This window comes from Schistocerca nitens, chromosome 11, assembly GCF_023898315.1.
Source record: "Schistocerca nitens isolate TAMUIC-IGC-003100 chromosome 11, iqSchNite1.1, whole genome shotgun sequence".
In the NCBI taxonomy this organism is placed as follows: Eukaryota; Metazoa; Arthropoda; class Insecta; order Orthoptera; family Acrididae; genus Schistocerca; species Schistocerca nitens.
Genome location: NC_064624.1, coordinates 119,436,662 through 119,460,058, shown reverse-complemented (window position 1 = coordinate 119,460,058; position 23,397 = coordinate 119,436,662). Strand labels below are relative to the sequence as shown.

The window sequence follows — 23,397 nt, the reverse complement described above, 5'->3', positions numbered from 1 at the left end:
AGTCTTGGGGATTCTCGACCATATAACACTATTTACACTTTCATTGGGGTTTTGAGTTTTTCCGTGAATACACTTTTTCAACATTTCAGGTGCTGCTAAGTCTCTGAAAATAGGTTTTATCACCTCCATTATTGCATGAGCCAGACTATGCTTATGAGTGTACACTTCACCAGTTAGCAATGCTTTGTTATATTTACACCAACTGTCTTCTTCAAAAATGGTTCAAATGGCTCTGAGCACTATGGGACTCAACTGCTGAGGTCATTAGTCCCCTAGAACTTAGAACTAGTTAAACCTAACTAACCTAAGGACATCACAAACATCCATGCCCGAGGCAGGATTCGAACCTGCGACCGTAGCGGTCTTGCGGTTCCAGACTGCAGCGCCTTTAACCGCACGGCCACTTCGGCCGGCCTGTCTTCTTCTTTGGGACACAAGCTATGTTGGGGATTTTCATCGTCTTTATTGTTTACAGTAATAACACATACCTTTGGATTTGCAACATTTCTCCATTTCTTAAAAGCCTTCAGAGGATTTCTAATAACTTTACTTTTACTCATTATTATACTTCAACAAAACAGAGACTCAAGAAACAGAATTACGAATATTTTCGAGATAACGACAGAGTAAATAAACATGAAACAATCGACAGTCACACCAGCGATATATATTGAACCATCACAGGTTAGCCACAACACATACTTTATCTCACATCACTAAAATGTACCTGATGAACACGGACGTTAATAATAACACCATTTGACAGCAGTTTAACAGCGCCACAGTGGGTCACGCTCATGTAGAACACATTTCAAAAAAAATTTAAAAATAATTGTAGTCTTCGGAATTGAATAAATTATATATCTATTAAAAGGTAATAGTCTGCAGATTCAGAAAACGCAAAAAAGTATGAACTTTTCATGATTTTGAGCCTTTCCGGAGCCCCTTAAGCTTCTTCCTATGAATGTCCTTGCAACTATTTATTTTATGTGGTCACTATACCCGGCGAGCTTCGTTCCGCCTCTGAAAAGCTTTATATGTCATAGCTGACCCGGCAAACATTGTTTTGCCATATAAATTACCTCTATAAGAATAATGTATACGTGTAACACTATGTATACGTGTAACACAATAGCCGTTGTTGGCGGGAGCTCGTGACACAAACAATAATAATGGCCCAAAACTGTGTAGGGAGTGAGAAAAGGCTTACGGGGAAGTCCGGCAGTATCGGCCACTATTAGTTCTGGCGTTTCTACGGTAGATCGCGCGGATTTAACAATTGCAGCCGATACACGGCTCGCGCATGAGCATCCAAACATAGCGGCAGTTCCGTGTCGAAACGTGTTCGCCGGCATTATGAATAATGTCAAGCTCACACGCATCGATTTTTATCGTACGGAAATATATCGTGCGATCAAATTCTTTTAGAAGAACAAAGGAGAGCATAGGAACTTCTTTGTTCCACTAAAAGAATTTGATCGCACGATATACACTCCTGGAAATGGAAAAAAGAACACATTGACACCGGTGTGTCAGACCCACCATACTCGCTCCGGACACTGCGAGAGGGCTGTACAAGCAATGATCACACGCACGGCACAGCGGACACACCAGGAACCGCGGTGTTGGCCGTCGAATGGCGCTAGCTGCGCAGCATTTGTGCACAGCCGCCGTCAGTGTCAGCCAGTTTGCCGTGGCATACGGAGCTCCATCGCAGTCTTTAACACTGGTAGCATGCCGCGACAGCGTGGACGTGAACCGTATGTGCAGTTGACGGACTTTGAGCGAGGGCGTATAGTGGGCATGCGGGAGGCCGGGTGGACGTACCGCCGAATTGCTCAACACGTGGGGCGTGAGGTCTCCACAGTACATCGATGTTGTCGCCAGTGGTCGGCGGAAGGTGCACGTGCCCGTCGACCTGGGACCGGACCGCAGCGACGCACGGATGCACGCCAAGACCGTAGGATCCTACGCAGTGCCGTAGGGGACCGCACCGCCACTTCCCAGCAAATTAGGGACACTGTTGCTCCTGGGGTATCGGCGAGGACCATTCGCAACCGTCTCCATGAAGCTGGGCTACGGTCCCGCACACCGTTAGGCCGTCTTCCGCTCACGCCCCAACATCGTGCAGCCCGCCTCCAGTGGTGTCGCGACAGACGTGAATGGAGGGACGAATGGAGACGTGTCGTCTTCAGCGATGAGAGTCGCTTCTGCCTTGGTGCCAATGATGGTCGTATGCGTGTTTGGCGCCGTGCAGGTGAGCGCCACAATCAGGACTGCATACGACCGAGGCACACAGGGCCAACACCCGGCGTCATGGTGTGGGGAGCGATCTCCTACACTGGCCGTACACCACTGGTGATCGTCGAGGGGACACTGAATAGTGCACGGTACATCCAAACCGTCATCGAACCCATCGTTCTACCATTGCTAGACCGGCAAGGGAACTTGCTGTTCCAACAGGACAATGCACGTCCGCATGTATCCCGTGCCACCCAACGTGCTCTAGAAGGTGTAAGTCAACTACCCTGGCCAGCAAGATCTCCGGATCTGTACCCCATTGAGCATGTTTGGGACTGGATGAAGCGTCGTCTCACGCGGTCTGCACGTCCAGCACGAACGCTGGTCCAACTGAGGCGCCAGGTGGAAATGGCATGGCAAGCCGTTCCACAGGACTACATCCAGCATCTCTACGATCGTCTCCATGGGAGAATAGCAGCCTGCATTGCTGCGAAAGGTGGATATACACTGTACTAGTGCCGACATTGTGCATGCTCTGTTGCCTGTGTCTATGTGCCTGTGGTTCTGTCAGTGTGATCATGTGATGTATCTGACCCCAGGAATGTGTCAATAAAGTTTCCCCTTCCTGGGACAATGAATTCACGGTGTTCTTATTTCAATTTCCAGGAGTGTATTTCCGTACGATAAAAATCGATGCGTGTGCGCTAGGCCTAAATGTCTGATTGCCGAATGACGAGTGCTACCTAGTTAAACTTCTCTGTCTAGTTACGTCGATTCAAAGAGGGATATTCGAGTCGTTGCTTTTGGTACGTTTTCTTCAATTACCTATCTGTCGAACAGTGATAGACTATCACCGGTAGACACCTGGTGAGGACAACTGATGAAGTAATAATTGATCGGTTATCTACCGGGGTTGAAGATTATTAAATTACTAAAATCGCTATTAGAAAATGCGGGTTGGTGGTCGAAGGGTGAAAATTCAGTGTTGCGTGTATTTTGTAATGCCACATCATAAAAAAAAAGTTCTGTCCAAAACATAAGAAAAAATTTTTTGGGGTGGACCACCCTTATCACTTAGGGGTATGAAAAATAGATTACGACCGATTCTCAGACGTACCGATCATACATGTAAAATTTCATCAGAATCAATCAAAACGCGTTTCGGAGGAGTATGGCACCTAACACAGTGACACGAGAATTTTATTTACAGGGTGAGTCACCTAACATTACCGCTGGATATGTTTCGTAAACCACATCAAATACTGACGAATCGATTCCACAGACCGAACGTGAGGAGAGGGGCTAGTGTAATTGGTATAATACAAACCATACAAAAATGCACGGAAGTATGTTTTTTAACACAAACCTTCGTTTTTTTAAAATGGAACCCCGTTAGTTTTGTTAGCACATCTGAACATATAAACAAATACGTAATCAGTGCCGTTTGTTGCATTGTAAAATGTTAATTACATCCGGAGATATTGTAACCTAAAGTTGACGCTTGAGTACCACTCCTCCGCTGTTCGATCGTGTGAATCGGAGAGCACTGCAACACACATCGTGTTTCTACAGAATGATCAGCCAACGTTGCTCGAAAATGTCCCACTGGAAACGCGTCGACGTATGTGGTATCAGCATGATGGTGCACCTGCACATTCCGCAATTAACACTAGGCTGACCCTTGACAGGATGTTCGACGGGCGTTTAATAGGACGTGGAGGACGCATAAATTGGCCAGCCCGTTCTCCTGATCTTACACCTCTGGACTTCTTTCTGTGGGGCACGTTAAAGGAGAATGTGTACCATGATGTGCCTACAGCCCCAGAGGATATGAAACAACGTATTGTGGCAGCCTGCGGCGACATTACACCAGATGTACTGCGGCGTGTACGACATTCATTACGCCAGAGATTGCAATTGTCTGCAGCAAATGATGGCCACCACATTGAACATCTATTGGCCTGACAAGTCGGGACGCACTCTATTCCACTCTGTAATTGAAAACGGAAACCACGTGTGTACGTGTACCTCACCCCTCATGGTAATGTACATGTGTGTCAGTGAAAAAGAGCAATAAAAAGGTGTTAGCATGTGGACGTAATGTGCTGTTCGAGTCTCTTCTGTACCTAAGATCCATCACCGTTCCCTTTGGATCCCTACGTAATTCGGTGCTCTCCGATACACACGATCGAACAGCGGAGGAATGGTACTCAAGCGTCAACTTTAGGTTACGATATCTCCGGATGTAATTAACATTTACAATGCAACAAACGGCACTGATTACGTATTTGTTTATATGTTCAGATGTGCTAACAAGACTAACGGGGTTCCATTTAAAAAAACGTAGGTTTGTGTTAAAAAACATACTTCCGTGCATTTTTGTATGGTTTGTATTAAACAATTACACTAGCCCCTCTCCTCAAGTTCGGTCTGTGGAATCGGTTCGTCAGTATTTGATGTGGTTTACGAAATATATCCAGCGGTAACGTTATGTGACTCACCCTGTATAAGGATTTCGCCTGAGGTCGCTCCTAGATATTTTACGGCAGACACTGTTTCCAGCGGTTTGTCATCAATAGGTCAACTGGAGAGTAGTGGATTTCTTTTCCTATGCATGCGCAGTATGTTACATTTATTTACATTCAGGGTCAACTGCCAGAGCCTGCACCATTCATCAATTTTCTGGTCCTTCTGCAAATCGTTACTGTCTTCCGGCGTTGCTTCTTCGCTACAGACAACCGCATCATCTGCGAACAGCCTTAGTGGGCATCCGAGGCTTTCCTACTTCATCATTTACACATATTGTTAACAGTGACGCTCTTATCACACACTTAGATTGACTACGTCGACAGAGTCGCAACCTCACCTGTGCTTGCAATGCTTCGTCACTATCCTAGTTAAGTCCCCCGAGATATTCTTTACGTTTTGGAAACAGATGAAAATCGGATAGGACCAAGTCGGGACTAACAGAGGATGACCGATGGAACTGAACCGAAGCGTCGGTTTGTCGCAGCGGTCGTGTGTCGTCAGGTATTGTCATGCTGAAGCATGGACGACGTTTCCTGCGGCTAGAAACTCGATTACAACACGCTGGTTCTCGCACACCGACGCAGTTAACGGCACACACCGCCGTGTTAGTTACATGCCACAATACGGAGCCCCAGCAACAAAGCGCTGCAATAATGTAGACACGAAGAATGAGGATGTAGAATATCAATTACGTTAGTTTCATTTAAAAAGTTTTAAGAGTTTTCACATAAAAATTCGGAGGCATTACCTTTCAGCACGCCCCCGTACTTCTAGTGTCTCCTTAGCTACTCTGATTTCCTCAGCATCACCTTATTTAATTCCACTACAGTACTCTTCATTACGCTTGTCTTACCGTTGCACAATTCATCTGAAAAGCTCTCTTCAAGACACAATCTATTCCGTTGAACTGCTCTTCGAAATACACTGCTGGCCACCGTAAATGCAACACCAAGAAAGACAAGAGGTAGCACAACAAAATTTATTTTGTAGATAACATGTTGACCAAGTATCAAATGATTACGTTTACAGACGTCTGTGACATGTGGTTCCTGCCAGAATCAGTAGCCAGAGTAGCCGCCATTGTTGGAGATCACCGCTGCCACACGTCTCGGCATTGAGTCAAAGAGACGTTGGATGTGTTCCTGGGGTACAGCAGCCCAAGCAGCTTCCACACGTTGCCAAAGATCATCTGGTGTGGCAGCTGGGGATGTAATCTGGGTCACTCGTTGAGCAACCACGGACCACATGTTTTCTATCGGCGAAAGATCCGGAGAGCGAGCCGGCCAGGGAAGCACTTCAATCTGGTTATTGACGAAGAACCTTTGGACAATGCGTGCCACGTGTGGTCGCGCATTATCCTGTTGAAATATGGCTGTGGCCGAGCCCTGAAGGTAAGGAAGGACAACTGGCTCCAGCACTTCGGATATGTAGCGCCGGCTATTTAAAGTACCGGCAATGCGTACTAGAGGCGTGCGAGAGTAATATCCAATACCGCCCCATACCGTAATACCCGCTGCAAGACCAGTGTGGCGGTGCATAATGCAGCTGTCCAGCATCCTCTCTCCACGGTGTCTCCACACTCGAATCCGACCATCGTGGTGCTGCAGACAGAAGCGTGCCTCGTCAGTAAAGACAACGTCATTCCATTCTGCCGTCCACATCCGTCTGTCATCACACCATTGGCGACGGAGACGTCTGTGGTTCTGCGTCAATGGTAGACGAAGCAATGGACGTCTTGCGGACAGACCACTCTGCTGTAAACGGCGTCGAATGGTACGCGCACACACTGGATGATGCGTTACAGACGCAATGTGCTATGCTACGGTTCGGGATGTCACTGAGCGATCCGTCACTGCCATGCGCACAATTTGCCTATCAGCACGTGCAGTGGTGCACCGAGGTGAATGCGATCGACCACGTCGGTCCGTCGTACCCTCCTGCAGCCAACGGTCACATATCCGCATTAAAGTTATTTGGTTTCGTCCAACACGACTAGCGATTTCTCTGTATGATAATCCACAATCTCGGTAAGCCTCTATCCTTCCTCTGTCAAACTCGGATACTTGATCAAAAGATGTTCGCTGTTGTGTACGAGGCATAACTGATCGTCTTGTGAAACAACCACAAGGTAAACACACGTGCCGAACGTACACTCGTCGAAATCGCCAAGCCTTAAATGGCGCTATGAGGTGGCGCCACAGGCGCGCGTGATGTGCGTCTGCGCTGAAATTCTAATCAGTTGCATATCTCATCGCTGCAAACTCATGGTGTAAATTTCACTTGATTCGGATGCTTCCTTCAGGGTGTTGCATTTACGGTGGCCAGCAGTGTAGTTTGCCGTCTATGACAGAATTATAATATCAACGTCAAACCCTCCAAGTTTGGCTCTGAGCACTATGGGACTTAACTTCTGAGGTCATCAGTCCCCTAGAACTTAGAACTACTTAAACCTAACTAACCTAAGGACATCACACACATCCATGCTCGAGGTAGGATTCGAACCTGCGACCGTAGCAGTCGCGCGGTTCCTTATCCAAGTTTCTTTTTTCTCTCTCTCTCTCTGAATCTTAATTTTCGTCTCTAAATTTCTGAATTCTCGCTCTGTTTTCATGACTACTTGCTCCACATACAGATTAGATAGGCTACAACTCCGTCTCACTTCCTTCACAACCACTCATTCCCTTTCACGTCCTGCGACGTTTACAACTGCAGTCTAGAATCGGTGCAGGTTGCACATGATCTTTCACTCCCTATATTTCACCTCTGAAACTTCAGACTGAAAACGGAGTGCGGTGTTTCTGCTTGAGCTTTATTGCTCCCAGTTTCAGCCCCTGTCTATTAAAAGAGTATCTGGTCCTTAATTTTGATACCACCAACAAGCGTTACATGCCTTGCCGCAGTGGTAACACCGGTTCGTGTCAGATCACCGGATATAAGTGCTGTCGGGCTGGGCTAGCAATTGGATGGGTGACGATCTGGTCTGCCGAGCGATGTTGACAAGCGGGGTGCACTCAGCCCTTGTGAGGCAAAGTGAGGAGCTACTTGACTGAGGAGTAGCGGCTCCGGTCTCGGAAACTGACGTACGGCCGGGAGAGCGGTGTGCTGACCACATGCCCCTCCGTATCCGCATCCAGTGACGCCTGTGGGCTGAGGATGACACGGCGGCCGGTCGGTACCGTAAGGCCTTCGTGGTCTGTTCGAGAAGAGTTATAAAAGAAACAACCGTTACATACGGCGTCTAGGGAGTTTTAAAGTGGAAGACCAAGTTGATGTTGTTGTGGTCCTCACTCCTGAGACTGGTTTGATGCAGCTCTCCATGCTACTCTATCCTGTGCAAGCTTCTTCATCTCCCAGTACCTACTGCAACCTACATCCTTCTGAATCTGCTTAGTGTATTCATCTCTTGGTCTCCCACTACGATTTTTACCCTCCACGCTGCCCTCCAATGCTAAATTTGTGATCCCTTGATGCCTCAAAACATGTCCTACCAACCGATCCCTTCTTCTAGTCAAGTTGTGCCACAAACTTCTCTTCTCCCCAATCCTATTCAATACCTCCTCATTAGTTACGTGATCTACCCACCTTATCTTCAGCATTCTTCTGTAGCACCACATTTCGAAAGCTTCTATTCTCTTCTTGTCCAAACTGGTTATCGTCCATGTTTCACTTTCATACATGGCTACACTCCATATAAATACTTTCAGAAACGACTTCCTGACAAATCTATACTCGATGTTAACAAATTTCTCTTCTTCAGAAACAATTTCCTTGCAATTGCCAGTCTACATTTTATATCATCTCTACTTCGACCATCATCAGTTATTTTACTCCCTAAATAGCAAAACTCCTTTACTACTTTAAGTGTCTCATTTCCTAATCTAATCCCCTCAGCATCACCCGATTTAATTTGACTACATTCCATTATCCTCGTTTTGCTTTTGTTGATGTTCATCTTATATCCTCCTTTCAAGACACTGTCCATTCTGTTCAACTGCTCTTCCAAGTCCTTTGCTGTCTCTGAATGAATTACAATGTCATCGGCGAACCTCAAAGTTTTTACTTCTTCTCCATGAATTTTAATACCTACTCCGAATTTTTCTTTTGTTTCCTTTATTGCTTGCTCAATATACAGATTGAATAACATCGGGGAGAGGCTACAACCCTGTCTCACTCCTTTCCCAACCACTGCTTCCCTTTCATGCCCCTCGACTCTTATAACTGCCATCTGGTATCTGTACAAATTGTAAATAGCCTTTCGCTCCCTGTATTTTACCCCTGCCACCTTCAGAATTTGAAAGAGAGTATTCCAGTTAACGTTGTCAAAAGCTTTCTCTAAGTCTACAAATGCTAGAAACGTAGGTTTGCCTTTTCTTAATCTTTCTTCTAAGATAAGTCGTAAGGTTAATATTTCCTCACGTGTTCCAACATTTCTACGGAATCCAAACTGATCTTCCCCGAGGTCCGCTTCTACCAGTTTTTCCATTCGTCTGTAAAGAATTCGCGTTAGTATTTTGCAGCTGTGACTTATTAAACTGATAGTTCGGTAATTTTCACATCTGTCAACACCTGCTTTCTTTGGGATAGAGGCTGAAGGATATTGAATAGTGAAACTGTCTCACTTACAATGCTGTCCCCCCCCCCCCCCCCAAAAAAAAAAACCTTTACCTTTTGTGTTGCTCTCGTAACTCATAATGCACACAATGAGGAAGAAGTAGATCACATCAAACTAAGTGCAGATTTCTCAGAGGGAATACACCCACAGTTCTTCACGGTTAGCAACTATCCTCGCCACATGAAAGGCCGTCCGCAGATGAAAGCTTATCACCCGCTAATGAGTCACAGTTTGGCCACGGCAGGATAGCAGAAATATAAGAGTCTTTATCTCCAGATAATGGGCGCTATCAGAGGGCGTGGCAGATACTGAGCAGCCGCTATCTACAAGGAATTGATCAGGTATGGGTGCCGACCTGAAGTGCTGACTCGACACGATAAGACGGCCGATTTCCGGCGTTATTGGAAATGGCTCAGATTGCCTGTCGCGAAGAGCAGAACACAGTGTGGATACAGCCGGATTACTCTACACAATCCAGGTTACAGATTAAACTCAAGTGTGAGGATCTGGTCATCTTCATTGGTAATCCGGGATGGTTTATGGCGGAGAGGACATTCTACAGGGTGAGCAAAAGAAAACTGGCCCGTAAAAGACACTGCACAACAGGATTAAAGGATTGCTTTTCCGAAACCCTGTAAATACACTCCTGGAAATGGAAAAAAGAACACATTGACACCGGTGTGTCAGACCCACCATACTTGCTCCGGACACTGCGAGAGGGCTGTACAAGCAATGATCACACGCACGGCACAGCGGACACACCAGGAACCGCGGTGTTGGCCGTCGAATGGCGCTAGCTGCGCAGCATTTGTGCACCGCCGCCGTTAGTGTCAGCCAGTTTGCCGTGGCATACGGAGCTCCATCGCAGTCTTTAACACTGGTAGCATGCCGCGACAGCGTGGACGTGAACCGTATGTGCAGTTGACGGACTTTGAGCGAGGGCGTATAGTGGGCATGCGGGAGGCCGGGTGGACGTACCGCCGAATTGCTCAACACGTGGGGCGTGAGTTCTCCACAGTACATCGATGTTGTCGCCAGTGGTCGGCGGAAGGTGCACGTGCCCGTCGACCTGGGACCGGACCGCAGCGACGCACGGATGCACGCCAAGACCGTAGGATCCTACGCAGTGCCGTAGGGGACCGCACCGCCACTTCCCAGCAAATTAGGGACACTGTTGCTCCTGGGGTATCGGCGAGGACCATTCGCAACCGTCTCCATGAAGCTGGGCTACGGTCCCGCACACCGTTAGGCCGTCTTCCGCTCACGCCCCAACATCGTGCAGCCCGCCTCCAGTGGTGTCGCGACAGGCGTGAATGGAGGGACGAATGGAGACGTGTCGTCTTCAGCGAAGAGAGTCGCTTCTGCCTTGGTGCTAATGATGGTCGTATGCGTGTTTGGCGCCGTGCAGGTGAGCGCCACAATCACGACTGCATACGACCGAGGCACACAGGGCCAACACCCGGCATCATGGTGTGGGGAGCGATCTCCAACACTGGCCGTACACCACTGGTGATCGTCGAGGGGACACTGAATAGTGCACGGTACATCCAAACCGTCATCGAACCCATCGTTCTACCATTCCTAGACCGGCAAGGGAACTTGCTGTTCCAACAGGACAATGCACGTCCGCATGTATCTAGAAGGTGTAAGTCAACTACCCTGGCCAGCAAGATCTCCGGATCTGTCCCCCATTGAGCATGTTTGGGACTGGATGAAGCGTCGTCTCACGCGGTCTGCACGTCCACCACGAACGCTGGTCCAACTGAGGCGCCAGGTGGAAATGGCATGGCAAGCCGTTCCACAGGACTACATCCAGCATCTCTACGATCGTCTCCATGGGAGAATAGCAGCCTGCATTGCTGCGAAAGGTGGATATACACTGTACTAGTGCCGACATTGTGCATGCTCTGTTGCCTGTCTATGTGCCTGTGGTTCTGTCAGTGTGATCATGTGATGTATCTGACCCCAGGAATGTGTCAATAAAGTTTCCCCTTCCTGGGACAATGAATTCACGGTGTTCTTATTTCAATTTCCAGGAGTGTATCTTGCATTCCGATGCATGTTTGAAATTGGACTCAAAGCTGCCTACAGCCTTCCTCTACAATGGTGAAAAAGTGTGCCGCCTTGATACTGCACCCTTCGGCCCTGCAAAGCTTCATACAGTAAGGTGTCGACAGTCTGCCTGGCTAGCCGCGCGGTCTAACGCGCTGCTTCCCGAGCGGGAAGGGGTGCCGGTCTCCGGCACGAATCCGCCCAGCGGATTACTGTCGAGGTCCGGTGTGCCGGCCAGTCTGTGGATGGTTTTTAGGCGGTTTTCCACCTGCCTCGACGAATGTTGGGTGGTTCCCTTTATTCCACCTCAGTTACACTATGTCGGCGATTGCTGCGCAAAGCCGGCCGCGGTGGTCTAGCGGTTCTGGCGCTGCAGTCCGGAACCGCGGGACTGCTACGGTCGCAGGTTCGAATCCTGCCTCGGGCATGGGTGTGTGTGATGTCCTTAGGTTAGTTAGGTTTAAGTAGTTCTTAGTTCTAGGGGACTTATGACCTAAGATGTTGAGTCCTATAGTGCTCAGAGCCATTTGAACCATTTTTTGCTGCGCAAACAGTGTCTCCACATAAGATACTCTACCACGGTAACATTGGGGTTACACTCGTATGGGTCGTGCTTGGGTGGGGGGCTCCACTGGGGGCCGAACTGCACAACAACCCTGGGTTCGGTGTGGGGCGGCGGTGGTGTGGGTGGACTGCTGTGGCCTGTGGTGGGGTTGTGGACCAATGAGGGCTACGGCGGGACGAAGCCTCTCCATCGTTTCTAGGTCCCCAGTTCAATACACAATACAAGAGGTACTGAAACGTGACGTTTAAGTTCACTTAATGATGTCTCACTGGCACCAAATTTCACCAAAATTCTGCTCAACGCCTCGGTGGAACGTGTCACACGATGGGAAGGGCGTCATCCCCTCTGCCTTCTTACCTTATTTCACAACTCTTTTGACACCTGTGTGTTGGCGGTCACAACCGTGACATCCAGTTCTGGAATGAAGCGATTTGCTTGCGAGTCGCCGAGGAAAACAGTTCAGACACACCGCAGTTCAGAATCGATACGAAAAGGCTTCAGCAGGTGGCATAAAGGTGTAGAGTCTTGTACCGAAAGGAAGCAAGGGAGAGTATGTTGTTATGGGTGGCTGGTATCCCCTTTCTACAATACAAATGCACACGTGCATTAAGACAGTTGTTTATTTCCATGGTCAGAAAATGGTTCAAATGGCTCTGAACACTATGGGACTCAACTTCTGAGGTCATTAGTCCCCTAGAACTTAGAACTAGTTAAACCTAACTAACCTAAGGACAGCACACACATCCATGCCCGAGGCAGGATTCGAACCTGCGACCGTAACGGTCTCGCGGTTCCAGACTGCAGCGCCTAGAACCGCACGGCCACTTCGGCCGTCTCCATGTTAACTGGAATAGAGTCCATGTATTGTGGCACAAGCATAAAAATACACTCAGTGTGACACACGTCAGCCTTTATTGAGGCTTTTAAACATAAACGTATGCAGAGACGACTTGTGAAGCGGTCCTAGGCGCGTACTAGCAGGCATCTGCGATCAGTGGAGTGTCGAGGGGTTGCCTGACTGCAGGCGCCTAGCAGTACTTCACAGGCTGTCTGTGTACGCGTTCATCTTTAAAAGCCTCAATAAAGATGTCTCAGTGCCAGTGAGGGTGTCATCGAACTAGCTTGCTAGCTCTAGGCTTAGCAGTATGAAAGAGAGATGCTCAATACTGGTTCCAAAAGCGCGAATATGATATGGAAAGGAGATACTGGGTACAAGAACAGTATCGAATATGGAAATAAAAGTGTGCATTGGTAGACAACGGTAATAAAGTTGGGACAGGGCAGAAAAATGGAGAACCTACCAGATCCTTGCTAACATGAAACAAATAACAAGAATGACACGAGGGGCATTTGAAAGGTCTGTGCAAATTGCGAGAGAGGGCACCACCGGCGAATATAGAGGTCATGTTCAGTTTGTAGCATCTTTGGAACGAACGCACACCAAGTTTTATCCATACTGGTCTATTTCTTTGTGTCTGGCATTCGTGTGAATCAAGGAAGTAGAGCGAAACTTTCTGGCAGATTAAAACTGTGTGCTCGACCGAGACTCGAACTCGGGACCTTTGCCTTAAGCGGGCAAGTGCTCGACCATCTGAGCTACCGAAGCACGACTCACGCCCGGTCCTCACAGCTTTACTTCTGCCAGTATCTCGTCTCCTACCTTCCAAACTTTACAGAAGCTCTCCTGCGAACCTTGCAGAACTAGCACTCCTGAGGAGGAGGAGATTAGTCTTTAACGTCCCGTCGACAACGAGGTCATTAGAGACGGAGCGCAAGCTCGGGTGAGGGAAGGATGGGGAAGGAAATCGGCCGTGCCCTTTCAAAGGAACCATCCCGGCATTTGCCTGAAGCGATTTAGGGAAATCACGGAAAACCTAAATCAGGATGGCCGGAGACGGGATTGAACCGTCGTCCTCCCGAATGCGAGTCCAGTGTGCTAACCACTGCGCCACCTCGCTCGGCCAGCACTCCTGAAAGAAAGGATACTGCGGAGACAGCCACAGCCTGGGGGATGTTTCCAGAATGAGATTTTCACTCTGCAGCGGAGTGTGTGCTGGTATGAAACTTCCTGGCAGATTAAAACTGTGTGCGCGACCGAGACTCGAACCTTCCTCAGAGAGGCTTGATAAGCAATACAGTGACTCTACACCTTCGAACAGAACAGTTTATAAGTGATTTCAAAATTTTCTGAGTGGCCATATGGGTACAAGTGGTGCTGAACGTTCTGGACGCCCTGTGGAGGTTACGACTCCAGAAATCATTGACAAAATCGATGATGCATGACGGAAGAGTTAAGGTGCGATAGAGATTTCTACTGCTGTGGGCATCTCGAATGAACCGGTACATAATATTTTTCATAAACATTTGGACATGAGAAAGCTATTCGCAAGATGGGTTCCGCGATTGCTCACGCTTGACCAAAAACGGAATCGTGTGAAGTGTTGCAAGGATGGTCTGCAGCTGTTCAGGAAGAATCCGCAGGACTTTAAGAATCGTTTCGTCACTGTGGATGAAACATGGATACAGTACTATACTCCTGAGACCAAACAACAATCTAAACAATGGGTTACGAAGGGAGAATCTGTACCAAAAAAGATGAAAACCATTCCTTCGGCCGAAAAGGTTATGGCGACTGTCTTTTGGGATTGGTAAGGTAAAATTATTACAGGTGCATATTATTCATCGTTATTGGACCGTTTGAAAACCGAGCTGAAAGAAAAACGCCGGCGACTGGACCGCAAAAACGTCCTTTTCCAACACGACAATCCACCAGCACACACCTTAGCAGTTGTGGTCGGAGATTTAATGGAAATAGGATTCCAACTCGTTTCAAATCCCCCCTATTCTCCAGACTTGGCTCCCTTAAACTACTATTTGTTCCCCAATTTGAAGAAATGGCTGGCGGGTCAACGATTTTGCTCAAACGAAGATGTGATTGCAGCAACTAATAGCTATTTTGCAGACTTGGTCAATTCCTATTATTCGGAAGGGATCAACAAATTAGAACAGCGTTGGACGAAGTGTATAAGTCTAAAGGTTTACCCCAAACACTTAAGCAGTTTTTATTTTTGCACGGACTTTTCAAACGTCCCTCGAACTTCCAACGGCACTATACACTACCTGTCGGGACATGATCCGCATCCCAGCTACTTGTTAAAAGTTCGACAGCCCACTATTGCATGTGGAGCAATCCATACCCCAGATCACATCCTCTGGGAGTGTGCCGTTATACACCTTGTTACAGACCAGGACAGGAACGCATTTGAAATGCAACAGTCTGTAATACAGTGAAGAGCCAAAGAAGCTGGTACACCTGCCTAGTGTCCTGTAGGGCACCGCGAGCACGCAGAAGTGCCTCGTCATGACGTGACATGGACTCGACTGATGTCCAAAGTAGTGCTGGACAGAACTGATACCATGAATCCTGCCGGGCTGTACATAAATCCGTAATAGGAGGTATGGAGATCTATTCTGAACAGCACGTCCCAAGCCATCCCAGATATGCTCTATAATGTTCATGTCTCGGCAGTTTGGTGGCCAACGAAAGTTTCTAACTCAGAACAGTGTTCCTGGAGCCACTCTGTGCTCTTGAGAGGGCTGAGAATGATGGATGCAGTTGTGATCTTCGAGCAGTACACAATCTGCGTCACCTCAGCTGAATACACCACGGTCCACCGTTCGCAAAGTACTGCGAACAATCGTGAAATGGTATGTCTAGTGCGGTTCCAGGATGTCTTGGAAGCAGATGCTCGTCACACTGAACAACGTTTCTAACTTGGAACATAAATATGGTACACAACCAACAAACGTTAACGTCTAATGTGGAAACTACAATGTGTTTCCTTCAATAGTTCATTCGTTATTTCTCTTCCGAGTGGCTTTATAAATGTTTCCACAAAGATTCATTCTCCGACGGACATTCATTCTTCGAGTTGACCCCCTAAAGTAGTAAATAATTATAGCCACCCTCTACATCAAGCCAGTACATTACCGGACTTGTTTCCTATCAAAATTTTACGAGTGGCGTTTGAAAAGTCCGTGCAAAAACAAAAACTACTTACGTGTTTGGGGTAAACCTTTTTTTTATTTCTCTACATAGCCTCCTTTTAGACTTATACACTTCGTCCAACGCTGCTCTAATTTGTTGAGCCCTTCCGGATAGTAGGAATTGTCCACGTCTGCAAAATAGCTATTAGTTGCTGCAACCACCTCTTAGTTAGGGCAAAATCTTTGTCCTGCCAGCCATTTCTTCAAATTGGGGAACAAATAGTAGTGTAAGGCAGCCAAATGTGGAGAATAGGGGGGGATTTGAAACGATTTGGAATCCTATTTCCATTAATTCTCCGACCACAACTGCTGAGGTGTGAGCTGGTGCATTGTCGTGTTGGAAAAGGACTTTTTTGCTGTCCACGTTTTTTCTTGCAGCTCGGTTTTCAAACGGTCCAATAATGATGAATAATGTGCACCTGTAATCATTCTACCGTTTTCCAGATAGTCGATGAACATTATCCCTTGCGAATCCCAAAAGACAGTCGCCATAACCTTTCCGCCCGAAGGAATGGTCTTCACCCTTTTTTCGTGCAGATTTCTCTTGCTGACACATTGTTTAGATTGGTGTCAGGAGTATCGTAGTGTATCCATGTTTCATCCACAGTGACGAAACGAAGCTTAAAGTCCTGCGGATTCTTCATGAACAGCTGCAAACCATCCTTGCAACACTTCACACGATTCCGTTTTTGGTCAATCGTGAGCAATCGCGGAACCCATCTTGCGGATAGCTTTCTCATGTCCAAATGTTTATACAAAATATTATGTACCCGTTCATTCGAGATGCCCACAGCACTAGCAATCTCACGCACCTTAACTCTTCTGCCATAAATCACCATATCATGAATTTTATCTATGGTTTGTGGAGTCGTAACCTCCACAGGGCGTCCAGAACGTTCAGCATCACTTGTGCCCATATGGCCACTTCGAAAATGTTGAAACCACTTATAAACTGTTGCCAACTCCTCTCTACAAGTCCTACGAACTTGTAATAGGGATTCTGAACAGCATTTCCCTAGAAATAAAAGATCATCTCACGTTTTACATTTTTGTACCTAATTTTAGCTTACTGTGAATATTCGCATTTTAATGTGATTAGTAATTGAAATGACGAGTTGTGCTACACTCATGGAAATGGAAAAAAGAACACATTGACACCGGTGTGTCAGACCCACCATACTTGCTCCGGACACTGCGAGAGGGCTGTACAAGCAATGATCACACGCACGGCACAGCGGACACACCAGGAACCGCGGTGTTGGCCGTCGAATGGCGCTAGCTGCGCAGCATTTGTGCACCGCCGCCGTCAGTGTCAGCCAGTTTGCCGTCGCATACGGAGCTCCATCGCAGTCTTTAACACTGGTAGCATGCCGCGACAGCGTGGACGTGAACCGTATGTGCAGTTGACGGACTTTGAGCGAGGGCGTATAGTGGGCATGCGGGAGGCCGGGTGGACGTACCGCTGAATTGCTCAACACGTGGGGCGTGAGGTCTCCACAGTACATCGATGTTGTCGCCAGTGGTCGGCGGAAGGTGCACGTGCCCGTCGACCTGGGACCGGACCGCAGCGACGCACGGATGCACGCCAAGACCGTAGGATCCTACGCAGTGCCGTAGGGGACCGCACCGCCACTTCCCAGCAAATTAGGGACACTGTTGCTCCTGCGGTATCGGCGAGGACCATTCGCAACCGTCTCCATGAAGCTAGGCTACGGTCCCGCACACCGTTAGGCCGTCTTCCGCTCACGCCCCAACATCGTGCTGCCCGCCTCCAGTGGTGTCGCGACAGGCGTGAATGGAGGGACGAATGGAGACGTGTCGTCTTCAGCGATGAGAGTCGCTTCTGCCTTGGTGCCAATGATGGTCGTATGCGTGTTTGGCGCCGTGCAGGTGAGCGCCACAATCAGGACTGCATACGACCGAGGCACACAGGGCCAACACCCGGCATCATGGTGTGGGGAGCGATCTCCTACACTGGCCGTACACCACTGGTGATCGTCGAGGGGACACTGAATAGTGCACGGTACATCCAAGCCGTCATCGAACCCATCGTTCTACCATTCCTAGACGGGCAAGGGAACTTGCTGTTCCAACAGGACAATGCACGTCCGCATGTATCCGTGCCACCCAACGTGCTCTAGAAGGTGTAAGTCAACTACCCTGGCCAGCAAGATCTCCGGATCTGTCCCCCATTGAGCATGTTTGGGACTGGATGAGGCGTCGTCTCACGCGGTCTGCACGTCCAGCACGAACGCTGGTCCAATTGAGGCGCAGGTGGAAATGGCATGGCAAGCCGTTCCACAGGACTACATCCAGCATCTCTACGATCGTCTCCATGGGAGAATAGCAGCCTGCATTGCTGCGAAAGGTGGATATACACTGTACTAGTGCCGACATTGTGCATGCTCTGTTGCCTGTGTCTATGTGCCTGTGGTTCTGTCAGTGTGATCATGTGATGTATCTGACCCCAGGAATGTGTCAATAAAGTTTCCCCTTCCTGGGACAATGAATTCACGGTGTTCTTATTTCAATTTCCAGGAGTGTATTTGGGCAGCAGAATAACTGGTGACGCCCGGAGGATATAAAATGTACACTCGCAATACTTAGAAAACCGGTACCCAGAAACAGAAATTTGTTAACATCGAACGACCTGGTATCTATTGAGCACTTCAGGGAAAGTTTACTGTTGCCTCAAAAAAATTACTAAATGTAAAACCAAACAGTTTTAAAAGAAACCTTGGATCACTACAGGTATTAAAGTGTCTTCAAAAAGGAAAAGAAAATTGGATGAGGCAGCAAGAAGTAGTAAACACCCAGAAACAATTTTACCCTACAAAAATTATTGTAACATATTGAGAAAACTTGTCAGAAAATCAAAAATGGTTCAAATGGCTCTGAGCACTATGGGAGTTAACATCTGAGGTCATCAGTCCCCTAGAACTTGTAACTACTTAAACCTAACTAACATAAGGACATCACACACATCCATGCCCGAGGCGGGATTCGAACCTGCGACTGTAGCGGTCGCGCGGTTCCAGACTGTAGCGCCTAGAACCGCTCGGCCACACCGGCCGGAACTTGGACGTTTAAAACCAACAGTGACATTCATGATTATAAGAACGGAAGAAAGAATGACTTACACTATCCTCTACTTAAACACTCTTTGTCACAGAAACGGGTAAAATATGTATATTAGAGATCAAACAACTCAAGCAATGAAATCAAATCTTTCTGGAATGTTGTTAGAAGAAAGAAAAAGTAACAACTGGGGTAGGTAGTATGAGACCATCTGAACCAACAGTACACAAGTAGCTAATATATTTAAGAACCATTTCTTAAGTGTAGGTGAAAAAATTGGTGAGAATAGTTCAAAAGAAGAAGCCAGGCAGTACATGGAAGAGTCAGCTTGTGAAATAAGGAAAATCATTAAATCTTTGAAAAATAAATGTTCTGTTGGAGTAGATGACATCTCCAACAACATATTAAAACAATGTGGAGCAGTTATGGCTGATGTTCTGCGTCACATCTGTAATGCATCACTAACTCAACGTATTTTCCCAGGCAGGTTAAAATATGCCATTGTTAAGCCTCTCTGCAACTGTGGGGACACCACAGATGTCAATTATTACTGACCAGTGTCCTTGCTCACAGCATTTTCAAAAACCGTCGAGAAAGCAATATATTCAAGAGAGGTTGGCCATCGCTGCAGTAATGAGATACTTAGCAAATCACAGTTTCGATTTCAGAAAGGCTGTTCTACTGAGACAGCAATATACAGTTTCACTGCGCACATAATACAGTCTTTAAATAGTAAAATGTCACCAATAGGAATTTTCTGTGATGTGTCCAAAGCGTTTGTGTGACCCATGACATTGTGTTACAGAAATTACAATTCTGTGGTATAAATGGAACAACGTATGAGCGGTTTAAGTCATACCTACAGAACAGGAAGCGAAAAGTCTCTTTATATGGTTTAAGTGATTTAAGGAAGTTTCCCACTGCATCAGACTGGGGTGGAATTACATTAGGTGTTCCACAGGGCTCGATCATGGGTCCCTGTATGTTCTTGGTTTATGTGAATGATCTCCCTTCTTATCTGAAACAAGAAGCTAGACTGACACTGTTTACTGATGACACGAACATAATTATTAATCCAGTAAAAGAAACTCCAATAGAAAATTATACAAATAATGTCTTTGGAAAAGATATTGATTGGTTTTCTGCGAATGGGCTTGCTCTGAACTTTCAAAAAACACAGTACATCCAATATTCTACTGCAAGGAGTATAGTTCCTTCAAAAAATATAACACAACAACAGAAGTCTGTAGCCAGGGTAGAGCATACTGTTTTTGGGTGCACAGGTAGATGAGGATCTTAAATGGTAAATTCATATTTTGGATCTCCTAAAGCCACTAGGTTCAGCAACTCTTGCAATCAAAATAATTGCTAATTTTTAGGATAGAGAAATTAGCAAGGTAACACACTTTGCATACTTTCACTCTCTGATGTCATATGGAACAATATTTTGGGGTAATCCAACACTTAGGCAAAAAGTATATATGCTGGAAAGAAAATGGTTAGAATAATGTGTGGGGCTTATAGTCGCACATCTTGTAGCACTCCGTCTTCAAATCACAAGTGGCCCATCGGGACCGTCCGACCGCCGTGTCATCCTCAGATGAGGATTCGGATACGAGGGGCATGTGGTCAGCACACCGCTCTCCCGGTCGTTGAGATGATTTTCTTTGACCAGAGCCGCTACTATTCGGTCGAGTAGCTCCTCAATTGACTTCAGGAGGCTGAGTGCACCCCGAAAAATGGCAACACTGCATGGCGGCCCGGACGGTCACCCATCCAAGTGCCGGCCACGCCCGACAGCGCTTAACTTCGGTGGTCTGACGGGATCCCGTGTCTCCACTGCGGCAAGGCCGTTGCCTAAATCTTGCAGGCATCTCTTTAAAATGTTACGAATTCTTAAAACAGCCTCACTGTAAATTTACTCAGTAATTAACTTTGTTCTCAACAACATGGCCGTTTAAAACCAACAGTGACATTCATGATTATAACACCAGAAGAAACTCTACTTAACCTATCTTTGGCTCAAATAGGGGTAAAATATGCTGCTGTTAAGCTTTTCGATGAATTACCAGATCAAATAAAATATCTGACAGACAGCAGTAACAGTTTCAAAAATAAATTGACATCGTATCTCTTTGACAACTCTTTCTGTACCACAGATGAATTCTTGAATAGGAATAAACGAATCCATAGATATAAGATATACATTTTGCGCAATTTAAGGGAATGGGACAGGTAATAAAAATTTTAAGCTGTTTTTAAAAAAGAAACGTTCAGACAATGTGCATTGCCGGCCGGTGTGGCCGAGCTGTTCTAGGCCCTTCAGTCTGGAACCGCGCGACCGCTACGGTCGCAGGTTCGAATCCTGCCTCGGGCGTGGGTGTGTGTGATGTCACTGGGTTAGTTAGGTTTAAGTAGTTCTAAGTTCTAGGGGACTGATGACCTCAGATGTTAAGTCCCTTAGTGCTCAGAGCTATTTGAACCATTTTTATGTGTGCATTTCTTATGCGCTTGACACGTTCCACATCGTAACGGTTACTGTGAGATTGTTCAAAGGAACACGTAACTGTTGTTGTTGTTGTGGTCTTTGGTCTTGAGACTGGTTTGATGCAGCTCTCCATGCTACTCTATCCAGTGCAAGCTTCTTCATCTCCCAGTACCTACTGCAACCTACATCCTTCTGAATCTGCTTAGTGTATTCATCTCTTGGTCTCCCTCTACGATTTTTACCCTCCACGCTGCCCTCCAATACTACATTGGTGCTCCCTTGATGCCTCAGAACACGCCCTACCAACCGATCCCCTCTTCTAGTCAAGTTGTGCCACAAACTCCTCTTCTCCCCAGTTCCATTCAATACCTCCTTATTAGTTATGTAATCTACCCATCTAATCTTCAGCATTCTTCTGTAGCACCGCAACGGTTAACTACCTACCATATATTGAAGTGTTAGGGAATTCTTCTCGTACGTAAATGAAGCGTGGACGGTAAACAGTCCAGACACTGAGAGAATAGAAGCTTTTTAAATGTAGCTTTACAGAATAATGCTGAGGATTAGATGCGCTGATCGGATAACTGATGACGGAGTGTTGAATAGAAACGGCGAGAAAAGAAATTTATTGGCACAGTTCTGCTAGAAGATCGGATCGGTTGACGAGACACATCTCAGGCATTAATGAATAGCGAACTGGCTGTCGGAGGGAAGAGTGGAGACTGAAAACTGTAGAACTGGATCAAGGGGTGAATGCAGTAAGCGAGGTTCATATGGAGGTAGGCTGCAATAGTTATTCAGAGATGGGTTACCAAACAGCCACGTCATCGGTCCCATAGAATTACGGAATGGTGGCGAACGAAATCGGCAGCATTCACAGCAAGCATCCTCGCATTTGTCTGATGCGATTCAAGGAAATCACTACGGTAAACCTACACTCCTGGAAATGGAAAAAAGAACACATTGACACCGGTGTGTCAGACCTACCATACTTGCTCCGGACACTGCGAGAGGGCTGTACAAGCAATGATCACACGCACGGCACAGCGGACACACCAGGAACCGCGGTGTTGGCCGCCGAATGGCGCTAGCTGCGCAGCATTTGTGCACCGCCGCCGTCAGTGTCAGCCAGTTTGCCGTCGCATACGGAGCTCCATCGCAGTCTTTAACACTGGTAGCATGCCGCGACAGCGTGGACGTGAACCGTATGTGCAGTTGACGGACTTTGAGCGAGGGCGTATAGTGGGCATGCGGGAGGCCGGGTGGACGTACCGCCGAATTGCTCAACACATGGGGCGTGAGGTCCCCACAGTACATCGATGTTGTCGCCAGTGGTCGGCGGAAGGTGCACGTGCCCGTCGACCTGGGACCGGACCGCAGCGACGCACGGATGCACGCCAAGACCGTAGGATCCTACGCAGTGCCGTAGGGGACCGCACCGCCACTTCCCAGCAAATTGGGGACACTGTTGCTCCTGGGGTATCGGCGAGGACCATTCGCAACCGTCTCCATGAAGCTGGGCTACGGTCCCGCACACCGTTAGGCCGTCTTCCGCTCACGCCCCAACATCGTGCAGCCCGCCTCCAGTGGTGTCGCGACAGGCGTGAATGGAGGGACGAATGGAGACGTGTCGTCTTCAGCGATGAGAGTCGCTTCTGCCTCGGTGCCAATGATGGTCGTATGCGTGTTTGGCGCCGTGCAGGTGAGCGCCACAATCAGGACTGCATACGACCGAGGCACACAGGGCCAACACCCGGCATCATGGTGTGGGGAGCGATCTCCTAC

The 23,397-nt window shown here is 47.5% G+C and overlaps 1 protein-coding gene and 1 non-coding gene across 2 annotated transcripts in view; both read right to left on the bottom strand.

Annotated features, from left to right (window-relative positions):
• The window catches only part of LOC126212697 (growth factor receptor-bound protein 14-like), a 411,244-nt gene that overhangs the window by 192,603 nt on the left and 195,244 nt on the right, over window positions 1-23,397 (bottom strand). The gene's annotated exons all lie outside the window — the stretch shown is intronic.
• Trnaa-cgc (transfer RNA alanine (anticodon CGC)) lies at window positions 13,885-13,962 on the bottom strand. Its single transcript has one exon. It is a non-coding gene; the product is annotated as a tRNA-Ala (tRNA).